We start from the raw sequence: 13017 nt of genomic DNA on the forward strand, positions 1-13017 counted from the left end.
TCAGAAAAAAAAAATCTAACTTCTGTATTTTAAAATATATCTAACAGCAACAAACTGCTGCAGGCTTTCCTCCTTCATATCCATGTAATTCCTGCTTTCTTAAAAGCAACACAAACTTATTCAAGGGTAAAGGCTTGTTTCAGCATTGCATTGCTCCCCTGCTCTAATCGCATCACTCCCACACAATTAGCGGTGTTACAACCCCTGCAACACTGAGGATCTGAAGCTTCTTGCACTTACCTACTTTGCAAACAAAGCAGCATTGTAATTTTAAGGAAAGGAGGGTGTGTGCTTGCTTTTTTGGTTTGAGGTTTTATTTTATTTTCTTCTAACTTGTAGGCCATTAAGGGGAAATTATCAAGGAGATAGAATGAATTCAGAAAAGATTAGGATTAGACATGCAATTTAAAGGACTTTACTGTAAAATATAAGCTGCTTTAGTGGCCTACAGCACAAATAAAATCAAGGAAGTTTAAGTTTGAGTTAAGCTGACACTAGCTACATGTCTTCATAGCCCAGAAACCTTGCAATCAGGGGCAACAAGAAGTCTGAAACTTTGCCTTAGAACTGTCAGATCTAGAATTCTTCACATATGGAACCTTTCTTTATCTGATATTTATGCTTGGCAATAGAAATATGTGAATCATCAGATCTATAGACCTCAAATTAGGTTCCATATCCCTGCAAAAATAACTTCAAAAGCTGGTGAGCCTTGCTTGTGTGTGCCAAGCTAATCTGATCCCCGGTCTGGGGCTGGGAAGGTGTATTCCCCCTGCCCCACAGGCAGATGTGGCTGCAGGAGGTGGGCTGCCTGCCCTTGTAAAGTGTGGGTACCCATTTGCTTTCTAGAAATGACTAGTTGTTTGACCGACACCTTGCCGCGGCAGGGTTTTAAAGCACTGGTGCTATCCTCCACTGCTTGTCTGTCATACCTGTCCACCTTTTCTACAAGGACTTGGGGAAACATTTCTTGCTTTGTTACACATGAAATAGATACCCAGTGGCCCTTTCTGGACTCAGTGTTTGTGGTGTTGTTACCTGCAGTTGCCTGGGACTGGTGCTAAAGATCTGTTCCAGTGATCAGTACCGTGTCAAAATTGCCTTCTCCATTTCGGATCTGTTCAAGTTGGTCCACTGCATAAAACTCTGTTGGCAGGAGAGATGAGGAACGGGTCTCCTGCCTTTTGTGTCTGCTCTGCACTGGGGTACGGCAACTCAAGAACATGACACTGTCCAGGCTACTCCTGCTTCTCACTGTTCTGAGTGATATTTTTCCACCAGGTATAACCTTTGGGCTCTGAGCTCACAGTGTAATACTTTTTTTCCTGTGAGGGCTTGGTAGGGTCATAGATGTCACCTTATATAAAAGCAAGACCACTCAAATGTTTTTGGAGTTGTGCTAGTGAAGGGATCGCTTTTGGGGCCAATACATACAACGAATTATCCATCCCAAGCGGCCCAGCAAGAATGTCCTTCCTGCTGGCAGAGACAGCTTCAGTAATGTGTAAAGCAGCAGCCAGTAACATCCCTTGTAGCAGACTGACAATGAATAGCCTGGAATCCATCTGTTAACTTTAGCAAGGATAGGGATTGGATTTGGGGTTTGAATTCTACAGACTATCTTTATTTTGGATAATTTAATGCTTTGGGATTCCTTGAAAATGCTGTGTTTATAGGTTTAGAATTAATTGGTAACATGGTATGTATCCAAGACAAAGCAGGGCTTCCATTAGGATGCCTCTTAAGCCCTTTTAACACGTGTCTCACAGCTTCATATTTCCCATAGCTATATACAAAGCCAGCTCTGCTGTAATGTTTGGTTTACCATGGATTTGTGGTCTAGATGCAAGTTCCTTTGTTATCTTTATGTCTTTAACTCTGTAAGCCCAGCTGTAACCTCTGTGGTCCATGTGGTCCTTTCACTGCTGCCCACCAAGCTTTCCTCATGTTTTTTAATCCTGTAGTGCCACCAGCTTTCCACTACACCTCCATATACCTCAAATGTCTTCTTTTAAAGCAGGGGAGAAAGCAAGTCAGCTAAGAAATACCATTGCTGTAGCTGGTACACAGCTAGGTGCATGTCAGTACATCAGGTGGCTGCTGTGGGTCAGCATAAAAAATAGCTGCTTTCTCATGGGGACCCACACGGGTGTCGGTCTCCCCTGCTCTGATACTTGCATTCTTGAAACTTATAGGAACTTATCTTTGAGATCCCTACCCTTTTATAAAATCCAGCTGAAATTGGCAAATAATGTCAAAGGGAAAGGAGTGATAGAGAGATGGATGTACACACAGATAGCGAGGTCACAATAAAGCTTGTTTCCTTAGGCTAAAATGTAGCTTAATTTAGTGGTGTTGGAATATTGCACAGCAAAAAACAGGATGCTTTCCTATGACCTATAAGCACAAGATGGAGTCTATTAAAAGTTCATGTAAAAAATTAAAAAAAACCCAACAACCCCAAAGACCCCAAAATATTGACATTTTGAGTTTAGAAATTATCAATAGTTTTTACCTTTTTCTCTAGAGTTTTCACAAAATCTGAATGTTCTGGAAGTCTATGCTAGGAAGGAATAAAACCGTAATTATACCTGTAGAGTTACTGCTACTTCATTAATGATTTATAGAATGGGCTGACTGACAGAAGGGTTGTGGGACCTTCATTCCCTTATTTCTTCTGGGTCATTTCTTGGTCATTTCTTCTGGGTCATACTTCTGGGTCTGAGTCAATGTAACTTTCCCCTTTTATCTGAACAATCAAAGGCAGTAAGCTCAGCATATAGAATTAGGCTACAGTCTTTTGAGGACCAACGTTTAAAAAGCAATGTGGACTGCAGCTTTCTATATCCAAAAGGGGCAAAGAAGCATCTGTTGATCTGCTGACCTCACGTTATCACACAGCAGTATCCCAGCAATAGCAGTTTTAAATTGACTGCAGGTCTACTTCATGAGGGCGTAAAAAGGGCTACTATTCTCTTTTTTTTGTCATTTTTTTTTAATATATCACCGCATCACTCACATAACTTCAAAAATCATTCAGCTAAACTGATCCAAATGCCTTGGTGGCCCTGCTTTTTCCATATTAATGTTTAATATTTTTCAACATAGCTTTCCAACTAGCTTAAGGTAAACCAAAAAGAACTGTTCCTGAAAGAAATACAATTTTCCATATGAAGATTTAATCTAGTTTCATTTAAAAAATAAAAACAAGCTGCAACAGAGAAAGAAATGAAGATGCCATTGTGATTATCTCAAACCAGCGCTGGTTTTCTCTGCAGAGAAGCACAGGTCTGTACATGCAGAGAGCAGTTGTCATGACTCTTTCCTAGAGAGGTGCTGCTGAACTTCCACTGAAAACAGCTGTGCAGCTCAGCCTGTTATGAGAAGAAGTTAGAAGTGGAAGTCACGTAAATAAACTAGATTAAGGGGTGCTGAAACATTTGTCCTGTGGCATCCGATCAGAGAGAGGAGAAAAACTGAATAAAGAGAGGACTGCACAGGCCAGGTGGCAGGAAAATGAATATCAGCATTACAGAAGGGACCACTTAAAGTCAGTCTTTAGAGCATGGCTAAGTGGTGGCCGTGTCACCTCGTGCCCAGTGACTCCATGAAGGAGCTGCTGAGATGTAAAAGCAGCCTTGGTTTGTCTACCTTTTTTTTGGCTGATGGTGGGCCCATGTTTTGAAAGAAGCTGTCCATTCTTGTCTATTCAAGGCCCCTCGGTACAAGAAGGACATTGAGGTGCTGGAGCATGTCCAGAAGAGGGCAACAAAGGTGGTGAAGGGTCTGGAGAGCAGGTCTTATGAGGAGCAGCTGAGGGAGCTGGGGGTGTTTAGCCTGGAGAAGAGGAGGCTGAGGGGAGACCTTATCGCTCTCTACAACTCCCTGAAAGGAGGTTGTAGTGAGGTGGGTGTTGATCTCTTCTCCCAAGTTACTAGTGATAGGTTGAGAAGAAATGGCCTCAATCTGCGCCAGGGGAGGTTTAGATTGGGTATTGGGAAAAATATGGTTACTGAAAGAGTGGTCAGGCACTGGAACCAGCTGCCCAGAGAGGTGGTGGAGTCACCACCCCTGGAGGTGTTTGAAAACCACATAGACATTGCACTTCAGGACATGGTTTAGGAGGTATGGGGTGTTGGGTTGACAGTTGAACTTTATGATCCTAGAGGTCTTTTCCAACCTTAATGAGTCTATGATTCTTCTCCATGAAAAGGACCATGGCAAGAGGTTTTCTTCTCTTTCTGAACTTTAACTTGGACCCATGGAAAGAAGAAGGAGGAAACAAACAAACAAACAAAACAACTAAAGGAGTAAGCATGTCAAACCGGGAGTAATTAAGCACTAAAGATAAAGCTGGCAGCACTTAGGTCTGCCAGGCTGCAAAACAACTGGAATGGAGGTCTAAAACTCCTGCTCAGTTAGACTTATTTCCAGTCTGTAACAAGGCAATTTTTGCCAGGAATCTTTTCCTCCCAATATCCTACCCTTTTCTTGACTTGCTCTTTTCTGTGCTATAAGTAGTCTTCATTGATTTTATATTGTCAACTGCTATCTCTGAACTAAGCCCAAGGCCAATTAAATGTGAGCTTCCACCATCCACTGCCTATGAGATTTTAACTTTACACCTTTGTTGATATGACTTGCATGCTTGTATGTTAGAACATTAAAATAATTACATTTTCTAATATACACTGAACACTATTTTATAATTCCTAGCAGCAACATGGATGTCAGCTAATAAATGAAAAATTTTCCCCGCATAGTTTGATACTTCCTTTTAAACAAATGTTCTAAAGGTGATCTCTCTTCCTTTAAAGAGCTGAAACTTCATATTGCTTAATGTAAACTAATAGCAAATTCTGTAATTAACAACATCCAAGTGTATGCCTTATTTCTGGCCTTATTAAACCTTATTAAATGTCTGGCAAGCTTAGCATGTGGCAAGACATCAATTTTGCTATGATATGTGTAATAAATATAAAGTGATGGCAAGTTTAAGTTTACACCCCAGCAGTGGCCACTTACATAATAGATGGTGCTACCAGCAGCCTCTTATTAATATTGCCTGGCGCCTCCTTGGAAGGAAAGAACCTCCAATGTTTCCATGCTTCAGGGTGCAGGCCTCACATTTTTAGGGCTACCTTTATTGTCAGGGAGATGTTTGTGCTGTTCCTGGGGAAAATAACTGCCCTTGTTATATATCCTGGAAAACTGCAGTTTGTACATAACCTGTAAAAGCCATTTTGATTGGAGGGCCTAAAGACACCTGAAAGATCTTATTTCCTTAGGGAAGGAAGCTGATGCCAAGGGAGCAGTAGACATAGTCAGATGGAAACTGAGAGGTGGCAGAGAAGTGCTTTTGCATGCAGATGAAGGTGAGAAGCATGTGTGTGATTGTGTACTACCAGTGTACCGCTGCTCAGTGTGCCATGGGCTCCTGTTAAAAAGGAGCATGTTGCACTTTTACAATGTACAGGCACAAGGGGGACCAGATCGGTTTGAACAGAAAACCTTCAGCCTAGAGTTCCTTTCAAGACAGTGGCTTTGCAGTGTTGAAAGTCGCCTTGGCCATGTGGTGGGTTGGTTTTTTTCTTGTCTGTAATGAAAATGTAATGCCTCCTATTCAGCTCTTTGGTTTATTACTGTGAAATGTAAAAAAGTGAATCATGGTTAAAGCCCAATATTTGTAAAGATGACCAATTCTGCCCTAAGCCTCTCGGACCAGGCTAGATCATTTCGGCCTCAATGCACATTTGGTTTGTGAGCAATGATGCAAGACCTGGCAAGGATATATATCATAGTGACAAGAGTAACAAATGCTGCATTAGAATTTGGCTATTTGCAAAAACTATGGGCTCTAAGAGAGAGGGCTGTGATCAAAGAAATCACAGAACTGACATTTCAGCATTGCCCCTACAAGCCACTGGCTGAAATCAGTTCTGTATGCCTGAGGCTCTGTAGCTGCTTGGACACGTGGACAGCTCGCTCTCCTAAGTGCCAAAATCAATTGCAGAAAATAATTACGCCTCTGGGGCTGTATGCAAACGTCGGGAAGGACTTCTGAAAGCGGGCAGCGGTTCTGGCACAGGGCCGCGGCTGATGGTCACCGGGACCCTGCCTGCCGCCGGTTGTCCCCTTGGGCCCTGAGCACGGAGACCCGAACCGCGCCCGGTGGACGGAGGGAAGGGAGGGGGCTGTAGGGACTCTTCTCCACACACCACCGCGCCCTGAGGGAGCCTCGCGCCGGCCGCAAACCGTCGCAGCCCAACGGCCCCCTCCGGCCCCTGCGCAGGCGCGAGGCGGCCGCGCATGCCTGCACCGCCCCCGCGCGCCGGGCGGCGCGAGCATGTGCAGAGGCGGCGGCGGCGCGGCGCCGCGCGGGGGGGGGGCGGGGGCGGGGGCGGGGGCGGCGGCGGTTGGGGCCGGGCAGGTTGCGCCTCTGCGCCCGCCCCTCCCGCCGTGGGGCGGCCCTCGCCCTCCCCCGGCTCCGGCTCTGCCCGGGCGGCGCCCACCGCCTCCCGGCCCCGGCGGGCGACGGACGCGGCCTCACGGTGTACGGGCACGGTAAGGGCGCGGCGCCGGCTCGTTGCCGCTCCCGCCGCTGCGGGCAGGACGGGCGCTGACAGGGAGGGAGGGAGCGAGCGGGCGGGCGGCCGCCTGCCCGCCCGCCCGCCCTGTGAGGGGACCGTGGGACTGGCCCGTCCCCGGGGCGGCCCCGGTGTGGTGGGGCCGAGGGTCGCTCCGGTGGCTCGTCCCCTCTCTCCCTTGCCCCCGGCTGCACTTTCGGTTTCGCGCGGGGCAGGGCGGCGCGGAGCGGCCCTTGGCCCACCCCCCCACCCCCATCCCCGCCGTCGGCTGCCGCCCCGCCGGCGAAGGGGGCGTTGGGCGGCTCTCGGCGGCTGTCAGTGTAAACACGGCCCCGGGGCGGGCGCGGTCTGCTGGGCCGGGCCCCGCGCAGCCCCTCCCGGGCGGAGCGGAGCGGGGCAGCGCCTTGTTTACCCAGGGTGTCGGGAGAACATGGCATCCCGGGTGGTGCTGGCCAGCCGCTGTCATGCGTGCTCACTCCTCCCGGACTGGCGGCGGGGCAGCCCCGCCGGGCCTGCAGCCGCCTGCCCGCCCCTCTCCCCTCCAGCCGCCGCTCCGGTGGCATCTTGGCTAAATAGCTGAGGTCTGGCGTATTTCTAACTGTACCTTGCTGTAGAACGCTGTGCTGGGTCTGCTCTGGTGCTCATGCTTGTCTGTTGCCTTTCTGGAGTCTCCTCTCACCTCTCTTTCTCCCCACTTAAATAATCCAGTTCTGCATGTTCCCTCCCTTACGGCCAGTCGCTTCTTTAGCAAAGACGGCTAAACCTTACCAACTTTCAGTTTAAAAACAATCAATTTGTGAGGAGGGTTCTCAGCCCACTAGGTTCAGCTCTTGTCGTCCTTTGAAGTTGCCTGCCCTCTATGTGCTGGTAATTATTCACCTTTGTTGCAATGTAAGTGTAACACTTTTTGGCACTTTCTGATGAGTGTATATATGCATCAGACTCTGAGGGCTTCCTAGTTAGTCAAGACAAACAGCATGAAACGAAGATGAGCCCAGGGATATAGGAGTGCAAGTGTCAGAGAATTCTTGAGACTCATGAAAACAAAAGTCTAACAATAAAAATTCAAAGCAATTCAGATAATGTTGCCTAAAGGAAAAGTAGAAATCACATGTTTTGCTCTATTACTTTGAAATGAGGCAAAAGTGCGGACATTGGTGATTTGTGGAAAGCTTGGAGAACAGGAGAGTTTCATATCACTTTATGGAAATGTCTGTTATTATGGTATGTTGAAAAGCCCACATCATTGTTTGAGAGGGGATGTCATGAAGCCATCTGTTATATTGAGTACTGCAGGAGACATCTGGGTCGGTGACTGCTACCACAAAACTTAACTTTATTTCAAGAGTCTTAAAGAAATTAAATATAAGCCTACAAAGCTGTATGTAATGGGTCTGATCCAAGATCCTCTTCTTCCCTCTCCCCTCACTCCATCGCTGGTAGTGAACAGGATCAATTGCTTTAGGAAGGGTTCTGGGAACAGGATGGTTATTTTGTAGGGTACCTTCAATGATATACTCTTTCCATCTCAGGTTTTGGTAATACCTCATTCAGAAGGTCCCTAAACTTCAGACTGTGTGTGCATCTTTGTGTTTAATAGTTGCGTAGCCATTTGGGGGCATTACCTTGCTAAAGCTGTCTAATGTAAATCTGACTCTTTTGATCTCTAGAATATCCTATGAAAATGAATTACATAGTTTGTGTGCACTGCTTCCTTTTGGGTGTTGGATTTTGGTTGTTTTTTTTGTTTTGCTCTGGTTGTTTTTTTTTAACCCCACATTCTTACTGTTTAATTTCATCCATCTCTGCTCTTCTGTTATGTAAAATGATGAATAATTGCTCCCTACTCGGGCTTGTGGGGGAGTGGAAATGGATGTTAAGGACCAACAATTGGCACGCTGGAGAGAGGAGGGCTGGTACAAAGTAGGGTACACGTATGGGACGTCTGTCAGAGGGAGAAGATTTCAGGGGATCTTTAAATAGAGAGCAGTGGGAAGAGAGCCTGCTAATAGGATGAAATACGGGAAGGTCCAGAAGAAGCCTGCTGAAGCCAGAAAGCTTTTTGCAGAACGTTAATAGTTTTTAAGTGATTATAAGCTTATGTGTTTTGGGGCTCATCAGCTTCAGCTTTTGATGTTTCAGAGCATACTTTGGGTGGTCAGATTTTCAAACTAAATATGCATGGAAGGAGTTCCTCTAGTTTCTTACTGGATTTGGTACAACATTAATTTGATCACATGTATTAATTTCTGTGCATTCAGCTATAAAATTATTGCTGTGTTGTATGGAAACTTCTGAAGTACGGTGTGGCCAGGACTAATTGTCTTGATGATGCCTCATTTTGATTTCCTTTTCTGCAGCATTTAGCGATTGGGGTAATTTATAAGGTACTATAAATTGCATGGATTTTCTGTTTTGTCCCCCTGAAGTTGTGGATGCAAAGACTCACTTTGTATCCTCTTTTTGAGCATTTACAAATTATTTTTTTTCTCTGTCAGATTTTGCAGTAACTTAATTTTTCAGTTTTTAGACTTGTTGTGGGCTTCAAAAAAAAAGTTAATTCACTATTTCTTCCACAAATGTCTGTGTGAATCAGTTAGCCAGAGCTGTAAAAATTATCTGGGAAAATGTCTTAAAAAAGAACTTTCAGTCAACATAATTTATTTTTTTTTTACAGTGTGTGCTATGGCTTATATGCATTAGAGTGATAGTGACATTTACTGGTGTATTTGAGGAGCTGCCTATGAAAGACCACCTTTGTACCCTTGGAAGCCTTGTTATAGTTAATGGGATTCTGCAGTGATCTTGGCCATATCTTCTGTATGTATAAGTAATTTAATTTTCAAGCTGACTTCCTTAGCTTTTTTTTGATTAAACGAAAGGAAAGCCTTTTTGAAAAAAATTGTGTCTGATGCTCGTGCTGGCTGCAGTCCTGCTCTTGCGGTTGTATCTGTGTAGGTATCTGCATAAATCTCTCCTCAGGATTTGGGATGCCAGCTGAATAAAAAAGGGGGACATTGTTCCAAGTGCTCTTACATTTCTTCAGAGTGCTGTGGGAGCAGCTGCCTCTGGTCACTCCTGCCTAGTCTTCTGCATGTTTGTCTTGTTTTCATATCTGGGTACAAGTGTGTGCATCTTTTTTTTTTTTTTTTTAAAGCACTGATTTTTCATTTGCTTGTTTGTTTTATAATTTAAATAAAGTGTCCTAAAGGTATTTGCAGATTTATATGTAGAGTTTTGTTTTGAAACCAGCCCTAAATAACTTCACTTTTGAGTCTGGCCTAGTAGAGGTGACACGCTGCCATCCTTTCCGTACTGTTTTTTCAATTATTATTTTTAATTCTGTTGAGCTATGTGTTTGTTTCTCTATTAACTGGATAGGTGGTTATGCACAGTGGGATCGTCTTAAGATTGTGGGTTTTGTGGGACTATTACGCGTTTGTCACAGTTGTGATTTGAAGAGGTTTTAAGCTTCTCTGGTAGGTGCTGAAAACATAAGAGGACTGTTTGGATTTCTTGTAGGCAGACACTCAGGTACATAATGTAGGACATATAAATGTACTGTTAAATATGTGAATAAACTGTTTGGTATTTTGCAGCCTTTGTGATGAGTGCCGTGTGGCCTCTGAAGATGTACATGCTGTAACTGATCTTCTTCACCAGTGAAAACTATCAAAAACTTGAGGCTTCGTTGTGTCTTTTGTAGTGGTAAACAGTTAGAAACTTCTTGCTGTTGAGGCAAAGAATGTGGCTTCAATATTTGGATTTTTGGTTTTGATTTCTTCGAGGGTAGGAGCACCTACACTTTTATTTTTCTTTTCCCATGAGACATGTGTAAAAATAATGGATGATGCAGTAAAGCTGTTTTCCCTGTTGTAAGTGATATTCCAAATGTATTGAAACTAGTTTCTCTCTGAATTTTCCATGACCAGGAAGCACAAGAGTGGATGTGAGATCTGTAACAAAATGATCTGGTCATCTCTTCTGGGAACGTTAGATATTTTTGTTTCTTCTGATGTCGTTCCATATTTTTCTTTGTTGTTGTACCTGTATTTGTATTGTGTGGCTTTTTGTTGTTTGTTTTTTTTAAATCTTTCTGCATGTTCTGTAATTCAAAAATAGTCATACTTTGAACCAGCTTCTATGCTGGCTAATTGTGTCACCAGGGATAACCTGGTTTCTTACAAACGTGAATCATCTCTTACTTTAAGAATCTGAGTCTAATTGCCTTTTGTCCTTTTTGTCTCAGTTAGTCTTGTGATTTTCGAACTGATTTCTGGAAGTGACTAGGCAGTCTCTGCCTTTTACAGAAGTCAAGTTAGTTGTGACTTGCTAGGGAGAGGATGGGAAATGTATTCACTATACTACTGAAATTTGAGGGAGAAGCAAAAAGGCTTCCACAAGGACTGTTCCTGCTGCTTAGGAAAAGGGAAGGGGAGCGTCTGCAGGGACCTAACGTACACTTCAGTGTGTGGGGTGTGATTTGGTGTCTGTTTTAACTTAGAACTTCTAAACCAGACAGAACTGAAACTCTTAACTTCCCACTTTCTGGCCAGTGAGTGGGCTGGCCTTTTTCCCCACCCTGTCAGGTTTTTGAAAAGGTTGCTGAATAGGAAGACTCTTAGTATCAAGTTCAAATCCTGTTATATATAGACTCTGGGCCTTTCTTTTATTCCTTGCCTGGGCTGTTCTGTGCCATCAGTCTAAAGATACCATCCTTTTAACAAATGCTGAGATTTAGCATCTCACTCATTCTTCTGTATATTTTCCCCTGTAAGGTTGTCACTATGAATTTCTGCTGGAACTGGAAAATGAGGATTATTATTTATGATCCTGCATTGTGCCCTATCTTCAGCTCTTTTGGTAATTCATGTAAAGATAAATCAGCACAGAAGACATCTAAACTTCTTTTAACCTAGGCGACAGAAATAGCGATTTTTTGACATAACCTGATCTAATATGTAGTATTAAGTGCTTTCAGTTGCTACAATTTGGCAGCTGTTTGGCCACCTGTGTGGGATTATAGTCCATAGAATATGAACACATAGTATGTGTGCTCTGGTATGTGATTGTTTATTTGCATTAATATACTGCATGAAAACCAAATTAGCTTTGTGACATGCTTAGGCTATGCAAAGGTACTGCATGAAGCGCTGTATGTTCTTACATAGATACATGTCTGAGTTGCAGGAATAATGCTGATGTTTGAAACTGGTTGGAGGCTGTGCCTCCAAATTAAAATAATTTACACTGTTTGGACTTCTCTTTTGGGTTATGATTGCTTGGCAGTATTTCTAGCGCTGATGTAGATGGAAAACTGTAGAAGAAGAAAAAAGTCTTTTTATAGTATAAGTGATATTTAAATTTTTCCTCCTGATTGATTATTTTAGTGTGTTCATAAACAGCTGTTTCTCTACTTTACATATTTCCAAATTTAAAGACTTCTGAAATAATGTGGTAATTGATAGGCAGGTAAGGAGTAGGCTTTTTGCACTAAAAGCCCAGAGTGTGACAGGTGTATATGGCTCCAAGGATGCTTGTTAAAGACTTTCCAGCTTGAATCTTGCTTGGGGAGCAGAGGAGGTCTGTGCTTTCTTTTTCATCAAGGAAAATATTGATAATCAAAAAGCGATGCTAGCTTTACAAATGAAACAATGGAAAATAAAGTATTACTGTGTTGGGGTTCTTTTGTGCTATTACATATGAAATATTTTTAGGTATAAATCATGCTTTCTCATATCAAGTTGACTGCCTATGTAAGCAAAAAATGCCTTTCTTTTAAAAATTGCATATTTTTTCCCTTTTTTTGGAATATATCTTGTGCTTATTCTGCTGCTACTATAACATTGATTTAAGACGATCTCATGTTCTTCAGTTTTACTTAATGAGGATTAATTGCCTAGAAAGCTGCTATCCAAATTTATTCTCCCTTTCGTATGTAAGGGTGAAAAAGATTAATTTATTATCCTGTTGTGTCAGGGTTTTTTTTTTTGTTTGGTGTGGGCTGGGTTTTTTTTGTTTTGTTTGTTTGGTGTGGTTTTGTTGGTATGGCAACATAAATGATGCCTTTCTGAGCATATTTTTATGGTGTGCTGAAGGATCCTTAATACCTTCATAAATAAAAGGTTTTGAACAGTTTTTGCATCGTGTTTTTGTTGACTTTGTTGCTTAGTTGTCGTCCAGCTGGGGAGATCAGTAATTGTAATTTTTACTAGTATATCTAAGCTATTGTGTGTATAAAGATTTTGATGCCCATAGGAAGCCCAGTTACTCTTCACGAATCTGAGCTAGCTTTTCCTTATGTGTGCAAGATTAATTTAGTTTAAGCTGGCTGCCTGCTATTGAAAAGCAGGCTTATTGAGTTTACCCGTTGGAGTATTAATTATAAATTTTTCCTTCAGTATGTGTTGGAAGATCCTGTTGCAGACTT

The 13017-nt window shown here is 43.2% G+C and overlaps 1 protein-coding gene across 4 annotated transcripts in view; it reads left to right on the plus strand.

Annotated features, from left to right (window-relative positions):
• Positions 1-6378: 6378 nt before the first annotated feature.
• ELF2 (E74 like ETS transcription factor 2) overlaps positions 6379-13017 on the plus strand; it is a 37363-nt gene continuing 30724 nt past the window's right edge. Inside the window, exons 1-2 of one of the 4 annotated variants that reach the window (XM_064450439.1) lie at positions 6379-6564; positions 9265-9407. The gene's annotated coding sequence lies outside the window, so the exon portion shown is untranslated. The remainder of the gene's footprint in view (positions 6565-9264; positions 9408-13017) is intronic. The other 3 variants (XM_064450438.1, XM_064450440.1, XM_064450443.1) reach the window with 3 other exon arrangements.

This window comes from Phalacrocorax carbo, chromosome 4 (assembly GCF_963921805.1).
Source record: "Phalacrocorax carbo chromosome 4, bPhaCar2.1, whole genome shotgun sequence".
Taxonomy (NCBI): Eukaryota; Metazoa; Chordata; class Aves; order Suliformes; family Phalacrocoracidae; genus Phalacrocorax; species Phalacrocorax carbo.